The sequence below is a fragment of the Taeniopygia guttata genome, chromosome 1A (genome assembly GCF_048771995.1).
Source record: "Taeniopygia guttata chromosome 1A, bTaeGut7.mat, whole genome shotgun sequence".
Classification (NCBI taxonomy): Eukaryota; Metazoa; Chordata; class Aves; order Passeriformes; family Estrildidae; genus Taeniopygia; species Taeniopygia guttata.
In genome coordinates, this window is record NC_133025.1 from 50,269,325 (window position 1) to 50,279,444 (window position 10,120).

The 10,120-nt window shown below is 39.0% G+C and overlaps 1 protein-coding gene across 3 annotated transcripts in view; it reads right to left on the bottom strand.

The window, feature by feature from the left end:
- The window catches only part of NCF4 (neutrophil cytosolic factor 4), an 80,144-nt gene that overhangs the window by 43,514 nt on the left and 26,510 nt on the right, over positions 1 to 10,120 (bottom strand). For 2 of the 3 annotated variants that reach the window (XM_072923423.1, XM_072923422.1), the window contains exon 1: positions 2,243 to 2,573. The exons of the other annotated variant lie outside the window; for it this stretch is intronic. The gene's annotated coding sequence lies outside the window, so the exon portion shown is untranslated. Of the gene's footprint in view, positions 1 to 2,242; positions 2,574 to 10,120 lie in introns of those variants that run through there. 3 annotated transcript variants of the gene reach the window in all.

Sequence of the window (10,120 nt, forward strand, 5' to 3'; positions counted from 1 at the left end):
AAGCAGTTGCTTCGGAAACACAGGGTATGTTTACTAGCAATGTTACACAACTATCTAGCACAGGAAGAATGCCATACTCACAAGAAATAACAACATGAATTTCAGGAAAAAGAACACCAAGATTCAGGTGTGACACTGCAGTTGATAATCCCACTGTAAAAACAGTAAATCAGAAAATCCCATGCAAAAAATTTTATTCTAAAACTTTACCAGATCAGCGAATATCTTCTTTGGAGCTACATATAGGAAACTGGGACTTATGCTAAGGAAGTGATTAGCCAATAGTAAGCCTATGACAGAGCTCAATACTTATTTCCCAAATCCTGTTCAATAACTTTGGCACCAAGCTTACACTTTTTACCTGTGTTGTTGGGGAGTGTTTGGCTTTTAAAGCAAAGATTAAAGCAGGGGAAAAATCCTTTCAGGCAACATCTCCCCCACATCTTGACAGAACATTGATTATTATTGGAGTAAACAGGAAGGGTATTTTCCATTTCTGTATTCCAAACTATTCCCTGCACCAATAATACCTTATTCAATTTAGATTTATTATCACCAGTTTAGTGGAGACAACAAGATAAGGCTGAAACCCTGTCATCATCACACTGTACAGAATACCATCCTCTGCCACAGCGATTATCCAATGCTACTCGGGAAGCCAATAAATGTTCCTAAAGCCATTTTAGATCCTCACTCTGTAGTAACTCGCAAGGAAGACTTTTTGCTGAAGATGCTGTGCGTTCGAATGAAATCCTTTGTTTTGCACACTGTATATACGGTTCTGAAGGATGTATTGATTTTTAAGTATTCTAAATAAAGCAAATGAAAACGGATTGCAGTGGAGCGAGTTTATTTCCTGCTTTTTCTCGGCAGCTGCTGACCTCGCGTGGCAATAAAGCCTCATTACAGGAGCACACAGAGCCACCGAAAAGGCATCCGGCTACTGCAGCAGCGAGAATGAAGGTCCAGGGAATACGAGAACCGACATAAAAGTTGCTGTATAAACAAAGCCCTTTACAATCCCTTTCTGTTCTCTGAAGCTGCAAGATTTGTATTTTAATGCTTCGCTGGATGGCACGAAAGCTGAGATTTTATCCAGGGCTTTAGCAAAAAAAAAAAAAACCAAAAAAACCCAAAAAAACAACACACCCCAAAATCAAAAACCAATAGAACAAACAGCAAATAAATAAAGCCACTAATGAGTCAAAAAAAAAAAAAAATTACAGCCAATTACGGGAAATAAATCAAGTTACAGCAACATCAATGGCAATATTTCACTAGCACAAATGTCTGAATACCCCAATGATCCCTGCTTCAGTCTTTCTTCATGTTGTTGCCTCAATCACTCAGGAACAAGCAACACTGAGTGCCTAATTTGGCCTGAAAATTTTCAGTCCTCTAGTAATGGAGAAGGTGAAAATAAATGTCCTTTATTTTCAAACGGAAAAAAATTACAATGGGTACTTTTCATGCTGACAATATAAGATATTCTAAATCTGCATTTGATTGGTGTATTCAAATATGCAACTGATATACTCAGATCCTGTATTCTGAGATTTTATACTCTGAATTCCCAAAAACTCTATTTAAACACACTCTATTTAACCCCCAACCACCCCCCCCCCCCCGCAGCTGCATTTTAAATTAAAAGTTCAAATTTCAACATGTATCTATCGCTGACGAAAGGAAAAATTCAAATACAAGTGTAATACAAGTAAATCTCTGCCCAGAGACAAAATGAATGTTTTATCAATTGCCATCAAACTACTACTATACTGCTGAATCTTCAATGTCTTTCTTAGGCTCTTATTTTCCCCCACAAATTTCTTCCAGATCTCCAAATCTTCAATTGTTTCATTTCAAATTTTTAACAAAATTCATCATTTTCCTTTTTGTTGGCTGTTTTCTAAACATGACTCAAAATACAGTGAACAAAGGCAAAATTTGAAGTTACAAAAATATAAACAAAACATTTCAAATACAAAATATTAAGTTATTAATTCTCATATTGCTCTTCCTATAATGTCTTTGAAACTGTCACAGAAACTACTATAAAGCCTGAAGAAAGCAAAATTTGCTACAAAATTTAATCAGGTTTTCTGCACAGTGTGGATTACAGTATGCTTGACAAATACAAAAAGTCTACACTACCCTGCAATTTAACGTTTCATGAAGAAAGATGTTTTAATTTTCAGATGCATAAGCAAAGGAGAGAAATTACATTTCTCCAAGAAACATTTACCTTAAATTTCTTAATTGCCATCTTAAATCTTCTTTGCCCTGAACAGTAAGTGTTCCATAATTTTCTTCCCTGTTGTAATACAGTAGAAGTTATGAAACGAAAAATAAAGACTTCTCAGCCATCCTGTTGAAGACAAATTTTTAGATAATCAGTACATATCCTTTACTTAGTTCCATATCCAATGGTTTGCAATAAGACAAATGAATGACAAATAAAAAAAATAGGCACTACTTGTGCCTTGTTCATACTGGTATGCTGTATTACTAGAGAAGAAATTGTTTGCTCTGAGCTACAATTCAAGAGGAAGAAGAGCCAAGTCCTCACGTTGTAGCTGAACCATCACCTCCCGACAAATGGCATTAGCATTTAACAGAAAGAGTTTGCATTAGCAGACTGCCTCCAACTCTTAATATTTCTCCAATCACCGTTTACCATTACTAAATCCTTAACAAACAAATGCATAATTGTTTATGCTTTAAGGGTCCTGCCAAGCTCTTAATGGAGTTTCATGGATCAACAATTTTCCACATGTCTTATTTTGGGAATCAATGGACTGGAGGCCATAACACCTGTTCACCTTACAGAAGCTGAGCTAGGATTTATATTTGCAGTCTATCCACCAAGTCCCGAGATCAACACTGCCTAATGTCCTGCAATTGTTTCCACATTTCCTTCATTTTATCAATGCAAAGTTTTTTTGCTTGCTTCTGTTGCCTTTTCTAACTAAACTAAATATTTTTGAAGACTGGTAATGCAGTTCATGTTTCCCTTTCCTGCAACACACACACAGTTTTAGCAGAGCCTCTGTGCTATAGTAGCTAAACATTAACAACAGTCTGTTCAAAACAGAGTTAATATTATTATGGAATTACAATCTGCAGCATTGCACAATATTTGCAACAAGTCTTGCCTTAATAAAATTACATCCAAAATTGTGCCTAAAGGTTCACTGAAGTCACAAATTAGTCCACAAAATTTTTATTAATGAGCATAATGTACAAAATAACTTCATTTGATTCTAAAATCCTAGATTGAGATTTAAATGGCTGGCTGATAGACAACCCATTCTTTTATTTATAAAGTAACTTTTAATTAAAGAGAAATTATAAGGCATGCAACAGCACACCAAAATCCAGCTGTGGTTAAATTACATGCTGACATTCTTGTTCTAACCCCACTCAGGAGCCATGACTAGCACAGGGAGAAGGGCACTGGCTTTAGTACAGGCTGGTGATTAAATACCTCCTTGGAGTCCTGGACTCTCATTGCTAACATGGGCTTGAACCTGAGCTCCTGCTTCTTCATTCTGAGCAAGCATTTTAGCTGATTCCCTTTCCCAAAGAAATCCCTTTAGAAATCCCAACACTCTCTGGGGCTTAGACATTTAAAATTACATTTCTCCTAAGCACAGGAAAGTGAAGCCAAATGTGTCTAAACAGGGTTAGCTGTCTGCATAACAAATTAGCCATCAAAACTCTTTGGACTGTAGGATCTCCTAATGTGGGATAATTACTTCAAAAGGGAGGAAGTGCATTTCTGGTCAATAAAGCAGCAAAGCTTAACAAAGGTTGATGCACCTTTAAAGACAGAAGTTCATATAAATATGAATACTAGAGTCCCTTCTCCAGCCACCAGAAAAATAGAAGGAACTGCATGAGCTACCACAGTAAATGGATCAGATTATCCAAATATAAATACTGAAAGGCCTATGGACCTAACAGGAAGACCTATGTTAATAAGCCTATGGAACATGCAGCTAGAAAAGGTTTTTCTTCCATAAATTCATTCAGTCTCCCACCCAGAAAAATCTAAGTGAAGTGATCTTGTCAGTGCCTGAATCAGCTTGTTCAACTCATATTGTCACAACAGTTTTTAACTACGGGAGATGCTTTGTGAGGTTTATGTACAGAAATACAGCTGGTTTCACTGGTATGACAGCAGCACAACACTGGCATTAACTTAGGCCTTCAGGTGGTAAGAATGTGGTAATTCTCTATTACTGTGCATTTAGATAAGACATTAGGGAAAAAATTCTTAACTGACACAGGTTGCCCAGAGAAGCCATGGACATTCCATTCCTGGAAGTGTTCAAGGCCAGGCTGGATGGGCTTGGAGCAACCTGGTCTAGTGGCACTGGAGCTGGAATGGGATGATCTTTAAGGTCCCTCATTGCACAAACCATTCTATGACTCCAAACAGGTCATGAGGGGTGCAGGACCAAAGGTCAAAGTCTTAACCATTGATTACTGGAGGGAAGGTCCAAGGATTGCTGAAAACCCAAATGGTTCAGAGACATTTTCATGGTTTGGAAACATTGTCTGGTAGGATTTCTTAAATTATAACATTTTAATTGTTAACAAATTCTACTCCCTATGTATTTAAAATGCAATGCAGTTTTAAAAATGTATCACTAGAAAGATACTAAAATACATAAGAAATAGCAAATTATCTCACAGTTAATACTGCTTTATAAAGGGAATAAAAATTATGAGGCTGTGCTAATTTTATGCTTCGTTCTGCAGATGAATGAAGATTTTTCTGTCTTAAAAACATTTGCATTCCTCTCCTTTAAAGCAATTTTCAATTTTGCTGGATACAGCACAATTGCATCTACTCTTTCAGCTGCAATGGGTTGTTGAAATTGAGCTATTGCCCAGCACCTGCTCTTAGTCAGACAGCTGAAATCAGAGGTTAGGGGGAAAAATAAAGATTTTTTTGTCATTGTAATGCAAGTCTCCTTTTAGCTTTGCTGCAGTCAGTGTTCAATTATGTTCTGTAACAGCCTCCATTACTAGAGCTAGTGTTTTTGCTGTTCTCTCTGCATATATTAACTTCCTTTTCCACATGTGAGAGCCTTCTTACCAAAGCAGAGTCTTAAGAGACATTTGCCCACAGACTTCATGAGTCTCTATCTTTTTTGGGCTGTTGAGAATCCTAGTGTTCAAATGCATCTTCATTTTGAATGCTTGAAAGGTAACTGCTACAATAGAACTTAAATTATCTCCCAGCAAAGGTCTGATAGGTCAAAATTAACCTGAAATTCCATCTAGTCTGTTGAATACAAAGCATTGAACAAGTAACAATGAAAGGCTCCCACGTAATTTTTTATCCTATTTTTACAAGCTCTGAATCCTTCTCCCTTAGAATTTTTATCAGTTCACTGTGTAGCCCAGAAGTTTAAGGCTACATCAGAAGCAGGAATCAAGACTCTACATCGCTAGGAAAAAGACTACAAAGATTTTGACCATCACAGCTCAGCCACAAATGGGAAAGAAGTAGCTGGTGTGAGCAGCTACTGGGAAGGCAGGAGCAGAAGGCTTCTGTAGCAGAAGTAAATGAACAGAGAGCTCTGAGACAGAGGTCAGAGGGTGAACATCGAAAATCAGGGTCTCAGGAAAAGGAAATCCAGAGCAGGAAATACTGGAGTGATTAGAGTGAGGATCTGAAAAGCCTGGAGCAGAAGATATTTTTATTATAATATAATAATTTGACCTTGAAAAGAAAGGACATCATTAAGGTGAAAAAGTTGGTGCCCAAAAATTTAGCCTGTTATAAAAGGGAAGAGAAGAGAAAACAGAGTGTTGTAAACTTTTGAAAATTTAATTAGGAGTCTCAAATATTTCTCTTCTCCTTCCTCCATTAAACCTCCGAGTCCTGGAGTGACATGGTTGAATCTAAGTTTTCAGCAATGGGAAAAAATTCTAGCTGTCATGCTTTGCAGAGAAAACCTTAAACATTCAAAGCATAAAAAAATAGGATAGAAACCCAAACATTAACTTATATTTTTTAATAAATCTCATTAGTTGAATGTAATCTGTCTTGCAGTTTTTAACATAAGATATAGCATTAGTGAAAGCCTAGCATCTGTCTTCTAAGCAGACAGCAGCTAAAGATCCAAAAAAAGATCCCCAGCTGCTATCATAGTCATCATCAGCACATAATGACTGGCATGCTGGAATCGTGGGTAGCTCATTTATAGCTGCCACATATTCATGTACTCTCTATTTGACAGATTAACCCCTTCCCTGGAATGCAGGAGCGCACTCGGTGCTCCCTCCCCAGCATCCGATCCCCCTGTGTGGGATCGCTCCAACAACAGCGCTCACAGCTCGGAAGGCTCAGGCCGCACCCAAGGCCACAGCAAGCCCCCAGTCTGTCACAGACATGGCCCCGTGGAGATATCCAGACAACTTTCTGTGTGACGTTCTGGCTCCCTGATCAACAGCCCGCTAGCTACTGGGTTGGAGGGTGTCCTAGGGTGATGTTATGGTGTTTGCATCTCCAATCGTGTGTTCTGTTTCTGTTTGATGTTATGTTCTGTGCTTTCAGAACTGACTCTGAAAGTGAAGGTTTGGTTTGTTTTGCCTTGTTATCAGCCAGTTCACCTCCCCCCATGGTCTGCTGTCTCTTGGCTTGCTTGCTTTGCTTGCTTCTGCTTTTGCCTTTGCTTCCTAGTTAGTTTAGCTAAGCAGTCCAATTCTTTCCCTGGACTGTTTCTTTTCCTTTCCTCTTCCTGAATACCATCCAACCTGCTCCGGACTGGGAAACACCGAGGAGCACCGCGATCCTGCATTTAGTGATCTGCAGCAGCCATCCCCAGTGCTGGAGAGCAATCCCCAGCGCCCAGACCCGGGCGACCACTCCCAGGAAAGACTTTCTGGATTTGTTCATCTCTTCAGAGTGGTGAAAGAGTTTTGTTGTCATCTGGTGTTGTTAATTTTTTTTTGGTGCTGGGGAGTCCTTTGTTCATTGAATAAACAGGCTCTTTTACACTTCTCTCAGAGAAAATTTTTTCCCGCACCAGGTGGGTGGGGAGGGGCCGCGGGGGTTTGTTTTCTGGGGGCTCCTTCCAGAGGGTTTTCCCCAAATTTGCCCTAAACTAGGACAGAGGGTATTATTAAAAATGAAATAAAGATTTCAGGGTTTCTTCCCAGCGTATTTTCAAGCTTCCATGTGCATGAACAAGAAAATAAAGATTCGAGCTGGAATTTTTCCAGACATTTGCAGAATAATTACTCTCCAGAAATTCTCTTCATCTTCATCCTTGTGGATTTGAATGCATCCTTGAGAAATCTTTCCTTCCTTTCATATTTGTCAGAAGAGAGGACATAACAGTTACAATTAGCATACTCAAACCAAATTGTAGAGGTACCTACCCTACATGTAGTAATTTACCACTTTCCATAGATGCCACAACTGCCATCCATTTTAACTTCCACTGTCCCAATGGAGTAGATCAGAAACAAATGGCAGATTTGCCAGATCAGTCAGAAGGGCTGTTGTAACTGCCAACAAATCCTTTGGCTGATTCAACCATTTTGTAATCATCTTACATTTCAGTGCACTGACTGTCAGCCAAAAAGCCTTCAGATCTGTGCCTCAGCCCCCACCGCAAAAGAGCAAAATCTGAAGACCTGAACTATAATGGTGTTATCAACAGAGCTAGAGAAAGCATCCAAATTCTCACTTCTGTGCTAATAGCCCCACTCTGAAGAGAAATAAAAGCTGGGTTTGGGGGATGCCAAATGAAGTAGCCCTCAAAATAGATGGAGTATCTATTTATTCCACCACTTGGGGGAAGTGTAAAGAATGGAAATCTACAATAAAATTTACACATCCTTTCTTGCAGTTTTCACAGCTCTCCAGACATACCAGTAAACATTCATAGTCAATCCTATAAGAATCTACGCGGATTTAAAAAGCTGCATGAACTCTGAATATTCATTCACAAGATACTTCTGAAGCCATTTTGTCACACTGTTTCTTTTTAGTAACATAAGATTTAAAAAAGAACTGATGAAGTACTTTGTATTTAAGAGATTTCTTACAGAAAGACCTACTAATTCACTTTCCTCAACATTAATGCCCTCCTGAGAAGCACTGCTTACTCCAAAGAAATCTACAGTTCTTCCTCAGTAGCTTTTATCAGGCAGCAGGTTCAAGTTACAGATTGTAACCTGCTCAGTTGTGAATGTTTGCATCAAAGGATGAACAACTGTGAAAACAAGTCCTAGTAACATTAGTGAATTCGGCCTCAGAAAAAAAATCACTTTCTAACAGGTATGTTCTGTGAAGAAGATAATGAAGTGACCTATGCAGCGCCTGACAGAATCTGGAACACCAACTATACCTCAGTCTAAAAGACTACATGACCTCAGTTTAATCCCCATTGTAGAGCCTTACCTGGTGTCTGAAGTTCCTTGCCACTCCTGCTGGAGATGCAGTTCCACCATTGCTGCCTTCTGCAGCTGGATGAAATGTGAGCCACACATGACACACAGACTGCACGTGCAGTTTGACTGCTGGTTTGTGACCACTACCTAAGGGAATGTGACTTCAAATTTCATGGTCTTGTGGCCGTCAAGGAAACTTTTCCTGCTCACATGAGAGAAGGGGCACTTCTCATTCAAAATAATTTTATTTCATTTGAGGGAAAAATTGAATGTGTGAATGAAGAGTGGTCTATTCCTCCTTAGCTGCTAAATACAGGATTTAACCTAATAAACACTTCTCTAGGGTAAAGGCATCACCCTCTGTTGTTGGGGTTTTTCTCTTGTTTAAATCCACAGGGTTCCTCTTCCCCTCTTTCTCACGTATTCAAGATGAGAGAAGCTTCAGCGAGCACAGCTACCAGCATTCCAATTTATTCAGCAGCAACCCCTGTGGACTGCTAACAGCAGACTGCAATTCTGTTTGGATTACAAGGTGCAGATAAGTAATTCCATCCTTAATCTATCACTGTCAATGCTGGTAGTGGAACAGAAGTCAGGCAGAGGAAAAGATAGATTGGGTAAAAAAAAATAAATATTGTGGGGTAAAAGGACAAGAAACAGAGAGGATACAAATCCATTAAGAGTTCTGTGCACACATGCATGCAGCAGTAGGAAATGAGGGAATGGGTAAAGGAACAGGGTGTTAATATGAAAGCAGCAAGCAGGAAGGAGATATTCAGATTCCAAGCAAAACTTCTCAGTAGCAATGGAAGTCTCACTTCCAACATAATCTATGTCTTCCATTGCAGTGATCCCAGTGTAAAATGGCAAGGATGTTTGTGACCTCAGTAAATGCTGATGGATACCACCACACTGCAGCCACGATCAAAAAACCTCAAGTACATCATAATGGAGCCTCAAAGCCTTTGCTTGGAAACCTGTCAGTAAACTGGGGCAATATTACAAATAGACAACAAAGGATAATGCAAAGTTTGCAAAAATGGAACGACACAGAGACAAGTGAAATTCTCGGAGGATGGAGAGGAAGGCAGAAAAGATGAAAGAGGAGGTAAGCTATTTAGACATAAGCGATGGAGAACATCAATAGCCCACATCTGTTTTATGTGATAGAAGATTTGGGGATGGAAAACAGAGAACGTAATAATGAGACCTGGGACTGATTTTTCTTTTCCCTTTTAAATGAACAGTAGTGACTCCATCACTATATTTTACTACAAGTCATCATCTACAATTGAAGTCTGCCCACTCAGGCTAGTGAAGTCCTCCTCACGTTTCTATCACATGAATATAAATGTTCTACCCAATGTTATTTTATGGGCATATAGGAGGCTCCTTTGATTCAGCTATAAGTTCTCATTGATTTTATGTTATTTGCTTGCCTGGTTAGACATGTCACAGGCAATTTATCCCAGGAAAGGTAAAAGAGCTGCCTTCTAAGCAGTCACATTAAAATAAAATGTTGACATTAAAATAAAACCTGGAAAACTTTATCTTTGACCCTTGGAATGTCCAATGTTATAACCCAAATACAGATGCAGTATTGATTGTTCTGTTCTTCCCAAGCTTACTCACTGCTTTCCACAGTAAGCACATACTCTGTTCCAGAATAAACAATCCAAAGTGCAGCCAAGCAAATTTATACCCT